The following is a 23,819-nucleotide window of genomic DNA, read 5'->3' as shown; positions in this document are numbered from 1 at the left end:
CTGTCTCTCTCCTCTCTGCATATCTATCTATCTATAATCTATATAAAGGATTATGAAAGGAATGCTAGTCCCCCAAATTTCTATTAAAATCTAAAAACAAAACAAACAAAATCAGAAGTGATACTGATGAAAAGGAAAGAAAACCATTTAAGGAAATGAATTTAGCCATATAAGGAATTCTCTGATGAGCTCAATTTAATAATAGAGAAGCACAAATGACAGAAGGTTCATAACCAAAGTTAAATACAAAAGTGTTAGGGTCTTATAAGGATACTGTTAGGAAAACAAGATCCAGAATAGATAGTCATAAAAAAATTCTAAGAATAAACAAAAGGATTTTAAGGAAAGTATGCAAAGAGAACAAGATAAGGCTAGCCTCATTTCATAAGCCAGGAGGCATAATGTCAACAGATAAAAAAAGAGAAGATCAACTAAACCAACCTTCACATTGGAAGGACAAAACAATCATAGTTAAAAGGGAATTTAAAAATTAGTACAAACAACAACGAAGTTTCTAATTTAAATAAACTAAAGTCCATTTGCTCAGATATATTGCATCTATTAAATGTTATCTTCCAAGAATAATGGAGCCTTAGAGAGGTACAGGAAGAGTAATGGGCAAATGTCCTGACTTTCAAAAGTAGAAGAAAGTAGATACTACAACATTTTTCTGTTGAATCCCAGGGAAGTAATGGATGAGATAATTAAGATAATGGAACATGATCACATAGAAAGGGAAATAGTCATTATAAAAAGTCAACCTAGGTTCACTAAGAACAAATCATTTTCAAGCTACCTCATTTTCTTTGTTGATAGGATTACTAGACTCCAGAAATCAGAAGAATGATAAAAGTGTACTATCTGTCAGCAAGACACTTGAAAAAAAATCTTTCATGATATTTATTCTTACAGTCAAAATAGTGGCTGGATAATAGTACAGTTAGGTGGAGTTGAAGCTGGTTGAACAGTTATATTTAAAGAATGGGAATTAATTAATGGATCATTATCAAACTGTAGGGAAGTCTTTAGTTACACACCCCTGATCTTTGATCTTGATCTTAATCCATTAAATTTTATTAGTGACTTGGAAAAATATATAGAAGGCATACTTACCACATTTGTTGATGATATGAAGCTGACAGGGACAGCTAATAACAGATAGCAAAACCAAGATTTACAAGGATCTGGACAGATTAGAAGTAGGAACTGAATAATAATAAAATGATATGGAATAGGCATAAAGGAAAAAATATACATTTAGGTTCGAAATCAATAAATAATTATTTATTTAAAATACTGCATTATAGTAATGTAGTAAATCTTTAGAAACATATTTTGGGCACAATAAAAATACTTATATGGTATTTTCAAGCACTTGAAACATGAAATCCAGTATACTTTTAATTTTTATAATTCACATTATTGATCTTGGCAAAAGTCTAGTAGAACACACTAGTAATAAAATTGCTCATTTAGCAGATAAAGGGATGGAGGGATGAGTTTGTAATTTAATACTGTCTCTGTCAATGATTCTCATCAAGAAATATTTTTCGCTTTAGTTCACTTGTCCGCATTGCTTTTCATTTAAAATTAAAAAGGAAATTTGAAGGGAAAATATAATTAAGTCTGGATTTTAAAAGTTTATAGGCTCTTAGGTTTTAAAGAAGCTATGGTTATTAGAGAAGATCTAATCTGGAGATTTTTAACCTGGGACCCATGAATATGTTTTAAAAAATATTTTGATAACTGTTTCCATATAATTATGTTATATTATTAATCTATGTATTTTATTTTATGCCTTTGAATACAGTATTTTGAGGAAAGATTAATTGGTTTCACTAGATTTCAAGGGATACGTAACACAAAAATGATTGAGAGCTCCTGATTTAATCCAATTCTTCTGTTACATGTATGAAAATTATAGCTTGGAGAAGATAAATAACTAGTTCAAGGTCACACAGGGGTAGTAAACTTGGGATTGGAACTCCAATTCCCTGACTCCAAATTCAGCACTCTTTCCATTTTACTATATGAGGTGTTCTAGTCCTCCCGGGACATAATAAACACCCCTGTATTGACCACAAATCAACATATTATTACATTCTCTTATTTTTATGCACACACATCTTTTTTCATTATTTTCCTCAATAGTATTTTATTTTCCCAAACACATGTAAAGACAGCTTTCAACATTAATCCCTGTAATTTTTTCCTCCTTCCCTCTTTCAACTCCTTCCCTTTAAGACAGTAAGAAATTTATTATAGGTTAAATATATGCAATCCTCTGAAACCTATTTCCTTATTTCTCATGCCACGTAAGAAAAATCAGATTGAAAGGGAAAAAATGAGACAGAAAAAACAAACAACAAAAGAGGTGAAGAAACTATGTCTCCATTCTCATTCAGTCCCCACAGATCTCTCTAGATGCAGATGGTGTTTTCTATCCCAAGCTCACTGGAAGAACTGCCCTGAATCACTGCTTTGCTGAGAAGAGCGAAGTCCATGGCAGTTCATCATCCCATAATCTTGTTTTGCTGTGTACAAAGTGTACCTCACTCAGCACTAATCCTTGCAAGTTCCTCCAGGTCCGCCTGAAAACATCCTACCCATCATCTCCCACAGAACAGTAGTATTCCACCACATTTACACCACAACCCATCCAACCATTCCTCAACTGATGGACATCCACCCAACCCCCAATTTCCTGCTACCACAAAAAGAGCTTCCACAAGTACCCTCATGCACGTAGATCCCTTTCTCTCCCCATGATTACCTTGGGACACAGACCCATCAGAAACATTACTAAATCAAAAGGCATGGTCAGCTCTATTGCCCCCTGGACATAGTTCCAAACCACTCTACAGAATGGCTAGACCATTACACAACTCCATCAATAATGCACCAGTATCCCAGTTCTTCCACTTTTCCTTATATTCACATTATTCCAGCCAATCTGAGACGTATGAAGGTGGTACCCCAGATATGCATTTCTCCAATCAATAGCAATTAAGAGCATTGCTCATATGACTAGAAGTGGCCTCAATCTCAAATCAACCCTTACCTTCCATCAACTAGGGAATGACTTCTGCTCCTATAAACATGTATCAGTACTCTATACATTTCAGAAATGAGACCCTCATCTGAAACACTGGTTACAAAAATTATTTTCCAGTTTTCTGTCTCTCCTTCAATTCTGGCTGCACTGTGAAAGACTTTTTAATTCAGTGTAATCAAAACTATATGTTCTCCATTTCACCATGTTCTCCAGTCCTTCCCCAGCCATAAATTCCTCCCTCCTCCATTGATTTGACCAGTAGTCTATCTCTTGCTCTATTGATTTGCTTATAGTATCATACTCTTTGTCTAAATCATGAACCAATTTTGATCTTATCCTGGCACAGAGTGTTAGGTGTTGGTCAATGACTAGCCTCTGCCACACTGTTTTCCAATTCTTCTAGCAATTTTTGTCAAATAGTAAGTTCTTATCCCAGAATGTAGTTCAAACACCAGATCACCAAAGTCATTGACTATTGTGTCTTGTAAAACTAACCTATTCCTCTGATCAACTACTTGATTTTTTAACCAGTATCAATGATTTTGATGTTCCCTGCTTTAAAATATAATGTTATTAGGACACCCTCTTTTGCATTCCTTTTTATCAATTCTCTTGATTGTCTTGACCCTCTGTTCTTCTAGATGAACTTTGCTATCATTTTTTTCTTATTCTATAAAGTAAATTTTTTTGAAAGTTCTGTTGTTATGGCGCTGAATAAATAGATCAATTTAGGTAGAATTATCATTTTTATTATATTAGCTTGGCCCACTCATGAGTAACTGACATTTTTCTAATTGTTTAGATCTAATTTTATTCACTAATAAGTGATTTACAATTGTGTTCATTTGGTTCCTGGCTTTATCTTGGCAAGTAGACTCTCAAATATTTTATATTGTCTGCAGTTATTTTTAATCTTTTTATCTCTTGCTGCTGGACTTTGTCATTAACATACAGAAATGCTGATGATTTATGTGGATTTATTTTATATCCTTCAACTTTGTTAAAGTTGTTAATTGTTTCTAGTGATTTTTAGTAGATTCTCTAGGATGCGTTATATATGCCATCATATCATCTGCAAAGAGTGATAGTTTTGTTTCCTCATTACCTACTCAAAATCCTTCAATATATTTTTCTACTCTTACTGCTAAAGTTAACATTTCTAATGCAATATTGAACAATAGTTGTGATAATGAACAACCTCGTTTCGCCCCTGATCTTATTGGGAATGCTTCTAGCTTTATCTTATTACATATAATGTTTGCTAATGATTTTACATTATTTTATATTGAATGTTCATAGCTCTTCTATGAAATCTCTGTGGGCTAGACACCCCTGATTTAAATGCAACAGAGGCTTTGGCACATAAAACAGATAATTCTCCTGAAAGCAAGGTTCCCCACTTTTTCTATGAAAGGTCCTATTTTTATCAGTTGCTTCTCCCCTGGAATATTGTGATTTAATTTAACTAGCTTTTATTGAGTTCCTATTAGATTAAAAGAATTGTGTTAGGTATTAGGGATAAAAGATCCTCTTAATTGTTTTCCCAGAATCTAGCCTACTGTAAACCATTTTTTCACCTCTCTGTCAAGTTAATCTTCCTACTGTGTATTTCAATTTGAGCCATTCCTTTGTTCAAAAATTTCCTGTGATGTCCTTTTGCCTTCATATAACCAGAAAGTGGTACTATTAGGCCAAGCATGGAAATTTAGAGCTGAGGGAGCATTCCTCCCCTTTTAGAATTTTTTGTGTTTGCCCCAGGATGTAGTTACTCTTTCCAAATAGAGTTTTTAATGACCTTTCTTTGGACCACACCTCTAATCTGCTGGTTCCAAGGGAGGCTGGAGCTTTGATGAGATTCAGAATCCTTCTGACCACTTGAATCTGGCTTACCATCGCTTCATAGCCTAATGGTGAATCACTACAGTTATATGGTTTATCTGTCTGATGATGGGGAACTTTTAAAGGGTATTAATAAAATCAAAATTGTAAGATGTTTCTCCCCACCTCTGCTACTTTTGTCTTGTAGTTTCTATTTTCACATGTCTCCTATATTTTTCTTTCTCTCTACCTACACATCTGGACTCCTTGTTACAAGTTTTTAATCACCTATCATTCCACTGTTGCAATAGCCTTCTACATGATCTCCCTGCCTCAGGGTTCTCCCTCTTACAATCCATCCTTCTCACATCTGCAAATGTGAAGCAAAAGTCTAAGAATGTCAGTTCCTGCCCCTCAAAAAGATTCTAGTTGCTACCTATTAAATCCAGGATAAAAATTTAATGGCTCTGTTTGGCATTTAATGCCCTTCACCACCTCAGCCCTTATTGCCTTTCTATTCTTTTTTGCTCTGTACTCTCCTCTGCATAATCTAAGGCCCAAGGATACTATCCTTGTTCCTTGCCCATCTGACTCCTTGCCTTTTCATTTGCTCTTCCCCATTCTTGAAATGCTCTTCTTCCTCACATGTATCTCCTGCCTACTTCGATTTATGTAAAGACTAAAATCAGTCCTACCTTCTGCAGGAGACCTTTCTCAGTTCTTCTCTTCCCATCTTCCCTCTGAGATTACCTTATATTTTTCTTTTTTCCTCTCCCTTCTTCCCTTTCCCTATTTCACCCTCTTCATCCTTTTCCTATTCTTCTCCCTCCCTCCTCTAATATATATAATTCATTTCTGTTTTGTCTCCCCATTAGAATGTGAGCTTTATATGGACAGGGACTGTATTTTTGCCTTTCTGGTGCTTAGAATATCTGGAACATAACAAATGCTTAATAACTGCTTAAGGTTGATTGCCTGACTCTTGCCCCAATAGACAAACACAGGTTTGTCTTTGTTTTCTTAATGAAACTAATTTTTTAAAATGTAAGAATGAAAGCTGTCTAACATTACTAGCTTTAGCCTATATTACAAAGCACTGAGTATCAAAATTAACTGGAAATAGTAAAATTCCAAGGGAAGCTATGATATTGTAGTATATTTTACATCATAGCTGCAAGTCAGCAATGGCTCACTTGATCAGCACAATTTTGTAGCTGTGATTATCTCACTATATATATGTAACGGGCTGAGGCTTGAGTTGATGCACTGAGGCTAAAGAGTAATTGGACCATACTCTATTAATATATAAGCTTGGAGAAATAATGGCCCCCACCCACTCTTTGTGCAAGTCCTGATGTGTTGTATAGGAAATGACGATTTTGGTGGGTGGAGGGAGGGGAGTGGAAAAGGAGGGGGAGGAGAGACTTTTGGGATTGCCATTGCCACAATTGGCTCGGCTCACGTCTCTCTCTCTTAGCTGGCTTCCTGTCGCAACTGCCTATATTTGCTATCGCAATCTTTATTCACCTCTTCACTTCAATAAATATTGAAGATTTTTCCCTTAACCTGAATTCCTGACTCCGGCTGATTTTAAATACGCGGTCACTACATATATGGTTTATAATATTGTGAATCCTAAACTTCTTAGTGAAGTAGTTTTTGTTCCTTTCAAAACATTAATACATGGATGATTTACTACTGAAGGTAAAAGATAAGGGAGCTAATGAGGCCAGGAGGAAGCCTTATATTCCTCATAACCAAAAAAGAGGCGGCATGCTGGCTCAGTACAAGTGTTACCTTTTACTCAGATTCTTTCTGATTTTCTCCCTATCTTCTTCTCAATTTTAGTATAATAAATAGTCATTTGGTATTTATTTTCCATGTGAATATTATATTCCCCCAGTAGATTGTATGCTACTTGAAGGCAAGGTTATTAATTTTTGCCTTTTTATCCTCAGAATCCAACACATTATAAAAGCCTGATTCTCTCCCCTTTCCCCCCAGCCTGTGGATTAATGGAATTATCATATTATCACTGATTCATTGATTAAGTTAGCATTTATATAATATTCTAAGGTTTATAAAGCACTTTAACTTAAATTTGAATCTCCCCATTGGAGGAGTATAGTGGTTTTTAAATCCTTAGGATGGAACTTGTTACTATTTTCTCTCAAATACTGTGAGGCTGCCTGAGGGAAGGGGACTTACTGTTTTTTTTAAAGGAATTGTTGCTGATTCAGCAGTGAGAAGAAAAAAAAAAAAAAAAAGAATAACCCTTAAAAGAACTAGTTGTCAGAACCACATTGATCCTCTTCATGTGGTTTGAGAATGTTCTTCTAAGACCTGAGTCTGATCAGATTCTTGGTAATAAGATAGTCATCTTATGAGAACATTTGCTTGTCAGGAAAGAGCTGATTCTAAAATAGAATAGGGAAGCGCCAAATTTCCAGAAAATGCAGTATTCACTGAGGAAGAACAATAGAACAAGAAACTCCAGCAAGAGGTTTAGAAAGACATGAGAAAAGGGGCACTAATCCTTTACAAAGTCCTTTAGCAAGATCATAGATGTTCAGAATCTTAAAGAATGAATCCCAGTTGGACATCTAATCTAACATCTAGCCTTAGTCAATGAAAGAATCTCACTTAGTAAGTTTATATTATATGCAAGACACTGTGTCAGGGCCTGGAACAAAAATAAAACAGGCCCTGACCTCAAGGAGATTCTATTTCTATGGGGAAGGGCAGAAAGCAGGGAATTATATCATGGACATGGATAACTAGTCCCTGCTTTCATGAAGCTTATAGTCTAATAGAGACAATGTTTCATTATATAATAAAAGTAGGGAGTATTTGGGGTAAAGACAAAATGCTGTAAGAATATATCAAGAAGGAGAGAACATTATCAATTTGGGAAGGGAATTAGAGAAGCCAGTTAGAGGTTCTTAAACCAGAATTCATGGACAGCCCTTCAGAATTCATATTCCCCCCCTCCCCCCGCCTTATCTTTCTCTTTTCCAAGATAGCAAGCAATCTGATATAGGTTATACTCATAGAATCATTTAAAACATATTTCCATATGAGTCATGTTGTGAAAGAAAAAGAATGAAAGGGAAAAATCATGAGAAAGAAAAAGCAAACAACAACAAAGAAGTGAAAATGCTATTCTTCAATTTGCTTTCAGTCTTCACACTTCTCTCTCTAGATGTGGATGGCATTTTTTATCCTAGTTCTATTGGAATTGTTTTGGATCACTATATTGCTGAGAAGAATTAAGTCTATCATAGATGATTGTCACATAATCTTGCTGTTTAACTTCTCTTTATGAGAAAACTACCTTTCTCTTTTTCATAGAGAAAATATAAGCCAAAAAAGGAAGCGAGTCTCTTTAATGCAGTATACTTAAAAAATATATTCTTTTGGCATTCTCATCCTAAGAAATGTCTTTAAAGACTATGTCTATCTGTGTAGGGTTCATTTGTACTTTTTGATCTTGTCAATTATTAATTCCTAGATTGGCTAAAATAATTCTGGTTGGCCTTTGAAATGTGTGATAAAAAATAAAAATGCTTTATTATTTCATGATAGGCTTTTTCTGTTGTTGGATATATATGGTCTGAGCAGAAGACTTCTGAATAAAACATCTTTAAGTTGTAGGGCAGGGGTTCTTAATCCATGAGCTTGTTAAATATTTTGATGATAATTGATTTAAATTTAATTGGCTTCCATTGTAATACTTCATACTTTATTGTGAACATTTAAGAACATTCTAATAAAGGGTCTCTGGCATTTACCCTGCTTCTCTGGGTTAGGTGGTCAATTTTATATCAATCAAGAGTTATTCCTCACTAGAGAAGTTCATCATGAAGTGACCAGAGCAGGGTTGTTTAGTGAGTTTTTGGTGAGGAGAGACAAAAGTGCTTGCTTCTTTGGAAAACTTAAGAAGTGTTAGGAAAATTAATCTAGTGCTTTACCTCTGTTAATTATCTCCAAATTTATACTGTCAATAACTTGTACATAGTTATTTGCATATTGTCTTTCCCATTAGAATGAGTTCTTTGAATTCAGGACTTTTCTTTTTAATTTTCGTTTTATTCTTAGCATTTAGCATAGTGCCTGATACATAGTAAACACTTGATAAATAACTGACTAAAACAGAGAATGATGTTCGGGTATGGGTACGTGTGGTGGTGTATCTAGGTTGCAATTAGGTCTCTGTATATGGGACACATTTATAAAAATATTTTTTGTAGTAACTGAACTTATGAGTGTTATGAAATAGTTCCTGCTTATATAAAACTCTAATAGTAGACTGAAGGATAGAACCTTGTTCCAAGAAAAGTTACTCTTTCTCATGAAACTTCCAGAATTGTCCTGTTTCCTCATGACTTGAACAAAGGGTCATCAATCAATGTAAGGAAAAACTATAGGTGTGCATAAAACATGATTAAATCTGTTAAAGTTTTGCTTTCTCTCCCTTTTCCCTATCTCATTTTCTCCAGATCTCCAAAATTTCCCAATATACAAAAGGTATTACCTTTGTCTTCTCTGTTCCCAAGATGGGAAAAACTACAACTTCCAGAGTCTTTGTAGTCAGCCAATATTTTGGCAGAAGATATAGATATCACAAATTAATCCATTTTGAGGCAGTTAAGAGAATGGGATCTATAAGTCAATGAGTCTTACTTTGATTTCTGATAAAATTCTAGAATGCCCCATTAAAGGGATAATTAGTGAAATTTTAGAAAAGAAAGCAACAATTCCTATGAATCAGCATGGTTTCAGGAAGAACAATACATGCCAGACTATCATTATTACTTTTTTTTTTTTAAAAGAGCTTTTCAGATGGTTTAGATATAATTTACCTAGGTTTTTTGCCAAGTATTTACAAGTTCTCCTTGTGGGCAAGATAGAGAGGTGCAGGCTTGGCAATAGCAAAGTTAGTTGGTTGTGAAACTGGCTCAGTGATCAGATCCAAAGAGTAGTCATTAATGGTTTGGGGCCAAATCTTAGATGGTATGTTTATTCATCTTTCAGATGATAAAAAGCTAATGAGATCAGCTAACATGTTGAATAACAGAGTAAAGATTCAAAGTTAGATTGGAGGGGGGTGGCAGATATCTAATAAGGTGAAATTTAATGATGAAATATTCTGTCTTACCTTTGGACTTAAAGAATCAATTGCGTGGGTGCAAGATTGGAGATGTAAGACTAGACAGCTTTTACCTTGAAAAAGATCTTGGGGTGTGAATAGATTGTAAGTTCAATATAAATAAACAGAATAATATGGCAAATTAAACACCTTACTCTTGAAATAAGGTTAAAAAAGGCATGGTATTTAGGGCTGGGGGGTCACTGTCGAAGTATGTCCTGAACAGATCATATCTGGAGAATTATGTTCAATTTTATATGCTACAATCAAAAAAGGATATTGGTGAACTGGGCATTATCTAGGAAGGATATCAGCTTGGTGAAGGGCCTAAAGATTATAACATACAAATTGAAGGAAAAGAGAATTTTTATCCTGGAAAAGGAAATTGTCAATAATTACATGATAGAGATTTTCAAGTATTTGAACTAGTTCAACCTTGTTCTATTTGGTTCCAGAAAGTGAAACTAGGAGCAGGGGGTGAACATGGAAGAAGGACAGATTTAAGCTCAGTATATAGAAAAATTCTCTAATAGTTAGCTCTGTCCAAAGTAAAACATGCTGCCTCAGGAGATTATGAATTGACCTTCACTGGAAATCTTGAAATGAAGGCTAAATGACCAATCTTAAATAGGATCATAGAGCCAGAGCTGGAAAGGACCTCAGGAGTCAACTAGTTCAACCCCCTTATTTTTCAGAGAAAACCTAACTTCCATAGAGGTAGTAGACATCCAAAATTAGATTGTAGAGAGGATTCTGATTTTGGTACAAGTTGGACTCATGGTCTCTCGAGTCCCTCCCAACCCTGACATTCTGTGATTCTTAACTCCCCAAAGCTAGTCAGTTGCACAGCTGTTTTTAGATGAAATCTTTTAGCATTCATGAGTTAATTTGGCAGAATAACAAATGCTTATTCAGAACATGAGAGAAGGCAAACATTGCACAGCAAATGGACCTTAATAGGTCAAGCAATGTATATTGGATTCCTTTAAGGGTAAGCTAAAGGACCTTCTCCTTCCCAAACAAAAATATAAATCCTTTCTTGGTGATATGGAAAAGTTTCCTGAAGGAAACTTTTCACATTATACTCACAAATAACAATCTTATTGAACTAAGCAGAAGTTGAACAAGACCAAAAGGATCATTACCCTTCTTAGAGGACCTGAGTGGCCAAGGACAGAATAATAAAGGGCCAGAAGCAAAATTCTCTGGTCTTTCCATCATAACACTAAAGCACCAATCAATGGGAAGGCAGCATAGCTATTTGGGTAGAGAGGATTGTGGGGGAAGTTTGCCTTGGAGTTTTCTAAGTCATGTTTGTTGTGACTGTAAAGCAAAACAACTACATACCCTTTGGTCTCCGGGGTTGTTCCTTGTGTGAGCAGGAAATTATTCTCTTCAAGAAAAAATGAGTAGACATTTGCATTAGGCAAAGGAAAAAGAGGGCTCTGTTTTCATCCAGTTTCTTAAGAATATTTTTTTTTGGGAAAAAAGCCATGTTTTCTGGGCTCAGCTTAATTAAGGGGAGTCCCTAGCTGCCTTCCTTATAGTTTTCCATGAGACTTTTTGGTTCACTTTGTAATCCATTAAGTTTTATGGCATTAGTAGGGATTTGAAGTACCAGATTTAATCAATAGTCATTTCTCCCATCTCAGCACTTTTGCCACTGCTCCATATTTTAAACAATATTTTTAGCACTTTATTTGACCTTTTCTTCCTAATATTGCACTTCCTAATTATAACTCCTCTTGTTTTGCAATGATATATAGCCAAGGTCAAGGGCTCTTAATAACGCCTGTGATTTTTCCCTAAGGAATATACACACATTCACAGAAAATAATCTATTTTATATAAACTAAGATCGTACATGCCTTTGGATCTGAGACTCCTAGACTGATGGTTAGGAGGGCTTGGGTTCAATCCAAACCTGACATGGTTAGATTGCTTGACCTGAGGAAAATCTTTTCATTTCTCCTCTTGTCTGTGTTTCTCCAACTGGAAAATTGGGCTGATCATCTATGCCATCTATCTCCTTTTCAAAAAATTGATTTAGCAGTACAAGCTGAAGTTTTGGGTCCCCAGGCCAAGATTTTAGAAGGGGCTCATTACCTTATACAGATTAAAAAAAAATTCCCAGTGTGGTTTGTGTGTGTGTGTGTGTGTGTGTGTGTGTGTGTGTGTGTGTGTGATGGGTGTGAATGAGCTGGGTTAATGTCACTGTCATTGCAACCTGGGCTACTTAGGTTGTATCTATGCTTCAAAACTGTGGAGTTCTTGGGTTAATAGTATATGTTCGGGTTAATAGTATATATATATATATATATGTACACACTATTCTCAGAGAAGATTTATGAGACCATTGGCTCAGGCTCTTTATAGGCTTCGATCCAGATGGAAATAAAACTCTGGGCATCTAAAGGATGAGACATTTGACCCCAGTTGTATTCCTCTCGCAAATTCTCAGTTTGAATAATCCCAGTTGCTTCTTAACTCACATCATTTTTAGTGGCTCTGGAGTAAATTATTAAGTTCTTTCCTGAGTCATGATATTTTCACATCATAATTTGCCTGTGACTGAATATCATTTGGAGTATAGTAGCAAACTAAGATGATAGAAGTGCGCTGCTTATTTCAGTTCAGGAAAACAGAAGAAGTAAGCAGTTGAAACTGAATTACCTCATCCCTCTGATACCAGAGTAAAGTATAAAAGGATAATGCTAATCTGAATTATGGCTTAGAAAAAAGAAATCAGACTTCCAATACCAGAATAGTGGTGTAAGGAAGAAACCCTCTAAAGCCTTTCTAAATTCCCCTCCAACAACTAGAAAACCACCTCAGAATTTATCTAGGAACAGGGAAACAATTTACCAGCTTGACAAGAAGGAATGCTTTACTGAAGGAGCAGGAAAGGAAGGTCCAAGAGCAGCAGTAGCAATCTCATAGCAACCTTTTCTAAGATAATAGATACAGGAATTTTAATTCTAAATTCTAAGCTCTTTCCACTATATTACATACTGAACAATTTTAAAATCGGAAGTTATAAATAGATATGGCCACTAACTTTATTTTTCTCCTTCTTTACATTATTTGTGTTTATAAATAATATTTATGGTTTATTTATGTATTTTTACATTTAAAAGTGACCCAAGAATAGAAAAAAAGTGGCCAGAAGTATTTGCTTTGTTTTGTTTTCTCCCCCTAATAATATTTGAAATAAAAATAATTTTATGCAAGATTCTCTAAAGAATGCCAATATCATTTGTGATTAAGGATAAACTTCAGAGGCCATTTTTGTTCATTTATGTGTTGAATAGAATTTGGTAATGAGTACAATTGAACGCTATTAATCTTTGTGAATTAAAAATGGAGATTTTTTATAAATTTTTGACAGTTATCTTTTAATCAAAAGACCAATAATATTGCAAGGCCAAATAGCAAGGCCCTGAGTCCCATTGACAAGTGAGTTGTCTGGGTAGCACAGCAAGGACCTAACCCAGTGATTCCACCTTCAGCAAAAGTCACCAGCAAGGTCTTTACCTCACTGTTCATCAAAAGTGAAGCCCCACCCCAGATCTGGTCAATAGTGAGACCCCTCCCCTGGATTCCTGCCAGCAGAGAGACCCTGTTTCCAAAAAAGCCCCATCCTTAAAGGGCAACAATAAGATTTCTCCTAGAAAACAATAAGATCCATACTTTAGGACCAGCTACCTCAGTTATAGTAGCAACCCAGCAAAATGCCCCAAGGTGGTATGGGGAGAGGTTTAGCAACAGCTAAACCCCACACCCAAAGGAAGCCAGTAGGGATGATTTACTCTCAAGTACAAACAAGAATATTAGCTTACTCTATAGTTAAAGCAAACAGCTAATCCCTGAAGCCCAGTGAAAGCCAGCAATAAGACCGGAAGCCCTAGTACAAATAGTTTGGGACAGTGTAGAACTAGAGTCCAACTCTCACATAAAAACACTAACTCATACAAAAAGTCAGAAAAATAGGAAACAAACATAAAAAACAACAACAAACAACAAAAAAAAGAACTTACTATAAAAAATTATTATAGCAACAGGAAGGCTCAATGCATGAACTTTAGAAGAGGACAATAGCATCAAAATGACTACATATGGTCTCAAAGAAAAATGTAATTTGGTCTCAAGTCCTAAAGGAATTCCTGGAAGACCTTAAAATGATTTAAAAAAGTAAATTAGAGAAGTAGAAGAAAAAGTGGGAAAAGAAATGAGAATAATACAAGAGAATCATGAAAAGAGAGTCAATAGCATGGGAAAAGATATAAAAAAATTTTTCTGAGAAAAATAGAATTGTCCAAATGGAAAATGAAATATAAAAGATCACTGAAGAAAAGAATGCCTTAAAAATTAGAATTGAGCAAATGAAGAAGAATAAAGAAGTAAAAAGGGATGGCGAGAATAGAAGGGGAAGAAAGGACTGATAAAATGAGGGTAGATTGGGGAAGGAGATGATAGAAGTAAAACACTTATGAGGACAGTAAGGGTGGAAGGTAAAAGTGAGAGAGGGGTAAAAAAAATGGGGAAATAACATGGAGGGAAACATAGTTATTATAAATATAAATGTGATTGGAATGAACTCATCCACAAAATGGATATAGCAGAATGGGTTAAAAATCAGAATTCTACAATATATTGTTGTAAGGCCAGAGAAACTGAGGCAAGATAGAGATTAGAGATATTTTAATATTTTACTTGAGAACGAGAGATTGTTCTGGGGGCATGTGGCCCCCAAGGCTGATGTCTCAAAGCATCCAGCTGGGAATGTGAGGTTCCCATGATACACACACACACACACACACACACACACACACACACACACATGTCTCCAAGCTACTGGGGTAGATCAAGGCAGGGGCAAAGTCAGAGCACTGAGAGTGGGATGGACTGAGAGTGGGAGAGTTGGAATCCAGTTTTGACAGGATGGGGGGAGGCACCGGACATTCTGATAAGTAGGGATCAAGAAGAACAATGACAGAATGAGGGGAGACACTGAGCATTCTGATAAGTAGGGAAGATCTGGGATCATGATGTCTAAGATAGAAGGTCTTTCTCCTTATCAATATTAAACATTTACAGTTTATAATCTTAGTGTAGCCAGCCCTAAATTATATCAGTTCTAATGATCAGGAGGGAAGGGTAGTGTGGCAACCAGGGGGATTGAGGCAGAACAATTAGGAATTGAGACAGAACAATTTAAGAGAAACTGAGTTTGGATGATAAAAGGGAACTCTGGCACATCATTATTATAAGAAAACACTTGTGAAGCAGAGAGATACACACAGGCTAAAGGTAAAGGGCTAGTGCAGAATTTGTTATGTTTCTGCTGGAGCAAAGAAATCAAAGATATCAATAATGATCTCAGCAAAGAAAAAGTAAAAATAGATTTAATTAAAAGAGATAAGGAAGTAAACTGTATTTTGTTGATATGACAATGAAGTCATATCAATACTAAACATATATGTACTAAATAGAATAGTATCTAAATTTTTAAAGAAGTCAAATAAGTTACAGGAGGAAATAGATAATAAAACTATAGTAATGGGGGACCTCTCAAACCTAGATAAATATAACCAAAAACAAATAAGAAGTTAAGGAGGTACATAAAATTCTGGGAAAGTTAGATATGATAGCTCTCTGGAAAAAATTGAATAGAAATAGAAATATCTTTTTCTCAGTAATACATAACAGATATAAAAATTGACCATGTATTAGAACATAAAACCTCCCAACCAAATAAAGAAAAGCATAAATAGTAAATGTATCCCTTTCAGATCATAATGCAATAAGAATTACATTTAATAATAGACAATGGACAGATTACAAATTAATTGGAAAATAAATAAGCTAGTTCCAAAAATTAAGTAGCTTAAAGAACAAATCATAGAAATAATTAAAATATCATTAAAGAAAACGACAACAATAAGACAACATACCAAAAAGGATATCAAGGGAATCAATTAAAAAAAAATGTCAAACAAAGTCATTTAGCTAAACCAGATATCAAACTGTATTATGAAACAATAATTATCAAAACAGTCTGATACTGGCTAAGAAATAGAGTGCTGGACCAGTGGAATACATTAGGGACACATTATAATATAGAAAATGACCATAGTGACATAGTATATGATAAACTCAAGATCCAAAATTTTGAAACAAGAATTCATTATTTGATGAAAATTGCTGGAAAATCTAGAAAACAGTATGGCAGAAACTAGATAGAGCAAAATTCACACTATAGAGGTCAAGATAAGGTCAAAATGGTTACATGATTTACACATAAACGATAATACCATAAGCAGATTGGGAGACCATGGAATAGTTTGTCTAATCTATGGATAAAGGAAAAATTTAGAAGAAAAAAGAGAACATTACAAAAAGTAAAATAATTTTGATTATATAAAATTAAAAAATTTTTGCAAAACAAAACCAAAACAACCAAGATTATAAGGAAAACATAAAACTGGGGAAAATTTTATAGTAATTATCTTTGATAAAAGATCTAATTTCTCAAACATATACAAAAGTGAGTCAAATTTATAAGAACATAACTATTCACCAACTGATAAATGGTCTAAGGAGATGAGTAGGCAATTTTCAGCCAATGAAATCAAAGTTCTTTCTCTATAATCATATGAAAAAAAGTTCTAAGTATTGATTAGAGAAATGCAGATTAAAGCAATGCTGAGATACCACTTCACACTTATCAGACTGGTTAATGTGACAAAAAAAATGGATTTTGAAGGGGATATGGGAAAACTGGGACACTAATACACTACTGGTGAAGTTGTCAAATGATTCAACTATTCTAGAGAACAATTCGAAACTCTGACCAAAGGACTATAAAACTATACATACCTTTTGATCTAGCAATATCATGTATCCTCAAAATACCCTCTTTCCCCCAAAAAGGTAAAGGACCTATTTTTATAAAAATATTTATAACAGCTCTTTTTGTGGTGACTAAGAAATTGAAGGGATGCCAATTAATTGGTGAATGGCTTAACAAGTTATGGTATATAATTGTAATGGAATATTTTTGTAGTATAAGAAATGACAAGAAGGATGATTTCAAAAAAAATCTGGAAAGATTTAAATAACTGATACCTAATGAAGTGAACAGAAGTAGAAGTAGGAGAATATTATACTTAATAACAGCAATATTGTTGGATGAAGAAGTAGGAATGACAACAATTTTCAGCATAAAATGATCCACGACAATCCCAAAAGACTAATGAAGCATACTATCCACCTCCAGAGAGAGAACCAATATTGTTTGAATACAGATGTGCTATTTTCCACTTTTTCACTTTCAGGTTTTCTTTTATCCAATTCTTCTGGTTCAAAATAACTAATATGGAAATTTCAAACATAATTGCTCATGCACATGCAAAACCTATTTTTGATTCTTACCATCTCAGGAGGGAAGAAGGGAGAAAGAGAATTCAAAACTTTAAGTAAAAATGATTTTTATCAGATCTCAAATACAAAGTATTCTCTGAAATACCATTTACAAAACAGTTGGGTGAAACTAGAATACGTTTCCCTATACAAACAATATTATGGCCAATGGTCAAGGCTAGGGAGGCCTATTTAATTCAACATACACCAATTAACACATTTCACATGCAAGTTACTATGTAAGAATGGATCATAGAAGATTAAAACAAAACAAAAATAGTCACTATCCTCAATGAGTTACAGTCCACTGAACTATATAACTTGTAAACAGATAAGTACATACAAGAAAATTTGAGGAGGGGGAGAACATTAACAATTAGAGGAATCAAGAAAGTTTCTTATAGGAAGTGTTACCTAAATTGCACATTGAAGGAAGCCAAAGATTCTAGGAGTTGGAAATGAGCATATTCCAGGTATAGAGGACTGCTTGTGCAAAGACATGGAGTGAGAGAAGGAATTTGAGTTTGGGGAACTGCAGCTATCCAGTTTGGCCAAAAAGTAAATTATGGAAAGGAGGGAAGTATGAGAAAAATCTGCATAAATAGACTGAAATCAGGTTTTGAAGATGTTAAATGCCAAATAGAGGCAATAGTAGTTTATCTAGTAACAATAGAAGGGATGGCTGGCTATAGCACTGTGCCACTTGTATTTTAGGAAGATGATTTTGACACATATTATGAAAGGAGAGAGGTTAGTTAGGAGGTTTTTTGCAGCAACTTAAGAAGCAAAAAGTGCCCGATCTATAGTAATGATAATAAGTAAAAAGGGCGATGAATCCAGAAGATTTAACTGTGGTGGAACTCACAAATTTTGGCATTTGGTTGTAAATAAAGGATCATGGATAGTCTAGGATGGTTCAGAGTATGGAAACCTGGAACAAGTAGTTGAAATTTTCTCAATCGAATGAAAAATAGTATTCAACGATGCTGTTTTAATGCTAGCAATTAAGAAAAACAGGAAAATGTCATTGAATGACAAGGAGGATTAAAAAAGCCTTATTTTAAATACTGGAATTTGGGGGAAATTGATTCTAAGTAGAGGATCATGAGAACATAGATGAAGACATTGTGGACATTGTGACAAGCATAAGAGAGACAACATGGTGGCAGAAAGCACACAGGATAAGGATTCAGAATACCTGTACTCAAATTCTGGCTCTTGTTAAATGAATTTGGATAAGCTACTTTCCCCTTCTTGTGCCTCTATTTCCTTATCTATAAAATAAAGAGGATTCTGGTAACCTCATTGTTGTATGCTTGTGAAACCTGAACAGTATACCAACACCATGTAAGGAAACTGAATTGCTTCCATTTGAATTGTATTAGGAAGATTCCAAAGATCACCTGGTAGAATAAGATACCAGATACTGGGATACTTTTTGAACTAAATTGTCAAGCATTCTAACAAACTTCTAGAATGTGTCAGAAAGGGAGAATTCTGTTTCAAATAACTACAAATTGCGTAAATTATCTAATAATTGACCTGCCAAAACATACAAAAGACTTACATAGATTAAATTATAAAGTGCTTCTTAAAAAAAAATGACTTAAATAGGTAGATGAGTATTCCTTATGGTTCACTCTTTCTTAGTATTCATGGCTAGGTGGTACCACTGTAATAAATATGATCAAACTACCAAAGTACATTTTTGCTTTTAATACTATACCACATTAGCAATTGTATAATTTATACAAATCAGTAAAATAATAACAAAATTTACTTGGACAAACAAAAAATCTAAACTACCAAGGAAAATGATGAAAAGAAACATGAATGAAGGTAGAAATAGCATTTCCACATCTCAAATTACATTTTATCAAGTGACAGCCATCAAAATAATTTGGTACTGTATTGGTTAAAAAATATAGGAATAGATCAGTAGAATAGACTAGATGAGGAAGAATGAGAAACAATGGAACTCAATGGCCAGGTTTCTGATAAAGTGAAGAACATAAATGTCTTGGAAAAATTCTATATTTTATTTAAAAAAATTGATAGGAAAAAAATTCTGGAAAGCAGTCTGGGAGAAACTTGGCTTAGATGAACACATCACACTATTTTCCACAAAAAAATTCTAAATGGATATACAACTATAATATTAGAGAACATAATATAAACAATCAGAATAAAAGCAGATCATATTCCTCTCATACCTATGGGAGGGAGATATATTTTTGCCAACCAAGACATAGGGGCAATTACAAAAAGATAACTGATTACAAAAGATAAATGATAAACTAAAAAGCTTCTGCACAGACAAAACTAATACCACTATAATAAGGAAACTGGCTGGATGAGGAAAAAATTATATCAAATTTCATTGAGAAAGATTAGGTATCCAAGATATATAACAATGACAATAATAATGGTAACAATAATGTATATTTATATATTTAATCATCTTTCCCCAATAAATAGGTGTTCAAAAGATTAACAAGGAATTCCCCCCAAATTATAAACTATTCACAATCACATGAAATAATGTTCTAAATAAGTAATGATAAGAGAAATAAAAATCAAAACAATCTTGTGGTTTTACTTCATATTCTTGTGAAAATGACAAAAATGGAAATAGTTTTGAAGGGATTGTAAAATAATAAGTACAATAATACTTTGTTGGGAGAGAGCTTTCAAATGGTATAACTATTTGGAAAGCAATTTTGAATTATGCAAATCCAGTGTCTAAAATCTTTATATTCTTTGATCCAGATAGAATCATATTTTAAAAGAACCATCAATAAAAAGAAAGTCCTCATATACACAAACATTTATTGCAACATTTTTGTGATAGCAAAGAAATAGAAATAAATAGATGTTCATTGATTGCAGAACAGCTAAAGTTATGGTATATAGATGTAATGGAATATTGCTGTGTTGTTAAGAAATGATGTGTGAGATACTACCAAGAAGCATAGAAAGAAGTACATTAACAAATGCCATAGCGAAGTAAGCAGAGCCAAGAAAATATACACAGTAACCCACAACAATGGAAATGGAAATAGAAACAACACTAAAAATAATCTAATCAAAATCAAACAGAACTTGAATGAAAAGGGATGAGAAGATACCCTAAAGTGGCTGGTTTGTGAAGGTGAGAAGTCCACATGTGTTACATATTTCATATGTTTTAAAACTTTTTCAATGTATTGATTAGTTGTGCTGGGTTTTTTTATTTGTTTGTTTGTTTGTTCTCTTTAAAAAGAAAACTTGTTTGTTATATGGAATAACTCTCTTGCAAGGGAAAGGATACTTGAAAAACTATTATGATGTAAGAAACAAAAGACATCAACAAAAGCTTTTTTTTTTAAAGTATGGCTATATTCATATTCTTTCATAGCAAACTTCCAGAATTCATATGAATTCTGTAATGAGAAATGCTCAACACATCTCCCCAGAAGTTTAGATATCTTCCTTTCAAACAAAGTATAAGAGGGAATTCATCAGTTATTGGAACCCAACTGTGTAAAGCATGGATCAGTCATTTCCCATTGTTTGGATTTCAAGGACAAAACAATTTGGTGGGGATCGGGAGGAGTCACAGAGTGATGATGTAGGGATTATTTATGGGCTATAGGATTAATTCCAGTGGTTTTTTTTGTGTGACCCTGAGAAAGGCTTTCTATTCCTTGGTCACTTAGATCTCTCATTTGCAAATCAGTGTGGACTCTGCTGAAGGCTTTAAAGAATGCTGTGAGGTGGAAGGAGCTAATATGGAGGGAATGAAAGGCACAGGAGGTCAGAGATATTATTATAGCACACATTTTGTATTCATAAGGTTACAGCTTGAGGTGGCACTCTGTCAGGTTGGGTAGGTTTTTTTTTTTCCCCAAGTCTTGGAGCAAGTAATGAATAAAAAAGTAATAATGTACTGTGTCCCACCTGCTGTTCTTTAAACTATAGTTAAATTTCCCCTGCTGATTTCTTTTCCATTAATCCTCATTTCTGTGTAAGAGTATCTTCGGGAAATTGCTGATTTAGCAGTTAAAAATATTTTCTTGGCAACTCCTTTTGAAGTGTAATTGAATTAAAGTGCCCTTTTCTTATCTTATGCCTTTAAAATAATTACATTTTTTGAGGAGGGGTTTCTTTTGGTCTAAAAGAGGGAAATAAAATAAATTACTTGTCCTTTCTCTTAATACATGTCTATTTCAGAATAGCATGTGTGTGTGTGTGTGTGTGTGTGTGTGTGTGTGTGTGTATGTGTGTAGGTCAGGAAATGGAAGTGGATATCTGCTGTTGAGAATTTTACCATTAAATCAAGTATGTCAAAAATATTATTAGAACAACATGGTGTCCATGTAAATGTGGGTCTGTTATCTTACAGCTGGTCATCAGGCACAGAGGAAATACTGAGAAATAAACTTCAGAAATAGGAGTCCTTCATTTCCTTTGAATTGAAGTGAGTCAATATGTTGTTGAATAAACTATGAATTCTGGGCATTTGACTACAAAATGACAGTTAACCTACATATAAGTAACTCTCATTTATTAGGAATATGATGTTATCCATTAAATATATTGTGGATCAGAACACTTCAAAATGGATTTTTTTGGGGATTATTTATGATTTTTTTCCTCCCTTAGACACTTGGGAGTTCTAAAAAGAATCCAGAATTTTTCCTAGCATATTTCAGGGCTGACTAAGAGCAGAATAGATACTTTTCTTATCGCTATAGGGATTTTTTTCTTATATGCAGGATTCATTTTATCCAATTCCTTGACTTCCTCCATACAGAAATGGAGAATCAGAGAAGTAGAGAATTCTAGAGTTGAAAATTAATTCTACATATTTGAGAGGTATCTCTAAAACAATCAATAAGTATTTATTAAATGCTTATTATGTACCAGGTTCCTACATGCTAGATACCATGCTACATAATGCAAATAAAAAGGGAAAAATAAAATAGTCTCTGTGCACAAAGAGTGTTTATTCTATTCATGAAAAGTTGTGCACAGAAAAATGTAGAGGGCAGCAGATAATGAGGGAACTCTGGGTGAGGTATTAAGACCCTTCAGCCCAGCAGGAACCTGTTGACAATGTCTGGTTTGGCTCCCTATCTCCCCTAAGGGCTCTCGGCTTTCCTGAGAAGTCAGAAAGCAGTGACCACCTGTGTTCTACTTAAAGTAAGGGATATTTACAGTTAGAGTAATTTATATATCAATAGCAGGATGCTTATAGTTAGCACATGTGCAGTGTGCTGTAGAGATGTAATGCTACTATAGTTAGCTCAGTATGATGTGGTGATGTAATAGTTCTACAGTTGGCACATGCTCAATGTGCTGTAGTGATATAATCCTATTAAGGTATTTAAAGGCTGAGAGGAATGTATTGGAGGAAAGGGAAAGGGAAAAGTAGAATGGTGTAAATTTTCTGCCATAAAACAGAGACAAGAAAAAGCTTTTATAGTGGTGGGGAAGAAGGATGCATCCATTGTTAGGCTTGACTACCTATTAATTACAACTATTGTATGACATTTTAAGAGGAAACAATGCTTTAGACTTACCTTGCCAGTTTACCAAAAATGCTCAAAATGCTTTGAGAGAAGTTAAACTGGCTTTATCCAATGTGGTTGAAAGAATCACTCAAAAACCCTTGAAAATATCAGTTTTTTGCTACACAAAAGGCACCCACAGCAGTCCTTCATCAAGGAGACAGTGTGATAGTGGGTGAACCTCCCAGCACAACCAGAACAAAGGCTTACTCCTTACCCAGTACTTGTGGCTAAAATCTTATTAAAAGCCATTAAGCAAGTAATACAATAATCTGGGATAAGACCTGATAAGATATACACCTTTTATACTAATCCACAAATTAATGTATGCTGTGAAACCATCCCAGAGTGGCAAATTTTATTGATCACAGCTCCAAATTTTACACATGGGTCTCCATTAAAGATAACCAGATTATTACATAATTGGCAATGGATTTTTGAAGAAAAGGTTTCTAAGGTCCCTCTTAAAGGAGGTGATATCTGTTCCTCTCCAGACTATGGATCCTTTGCCTCCAGGCACAGTAGGCTTGACCATTTCACCTCCTGAGAGTGCTTACAAAGCGGTGTTTATCCATACACTGATTTGGGAAACTGGAGAATGTGTATTTAATATCCCAGTCACTAATACAGGTAGACAATGTGTAATCTGTTACCCAGGAGAAGTAGTAGCATCAGGCCTACTAATACACACTCATATTTCTCTCCTCTTTCCTCTTGCCTCTGATTTATTTCATTTCCAACCCACAAGGAGTGCCTGCATCAGCAAAGGCTGCTTTGCAACTTCTTCGAGTGTTATGATCTGCAGCTACAGAGCTCTTGGAGA

Source organism: Antechinus flavipes, chromosome 4 (genome assembly GCF_016432865.1).
Source record: "Antechinus flavipes isolate AdamAnt ecotype Samford, QLD, Australia chromosome 4, AdamAnt_v2, whole genome shotgun sequence".
NCBI lineage: Eukaryota > Metazoa > Chordata > Mammalia > Dasyuromorphia > Dasyuridae > Antechinus > Antechinus flavipes.
Note: the sequence above shows the minus strand (reverse complement) of the source record.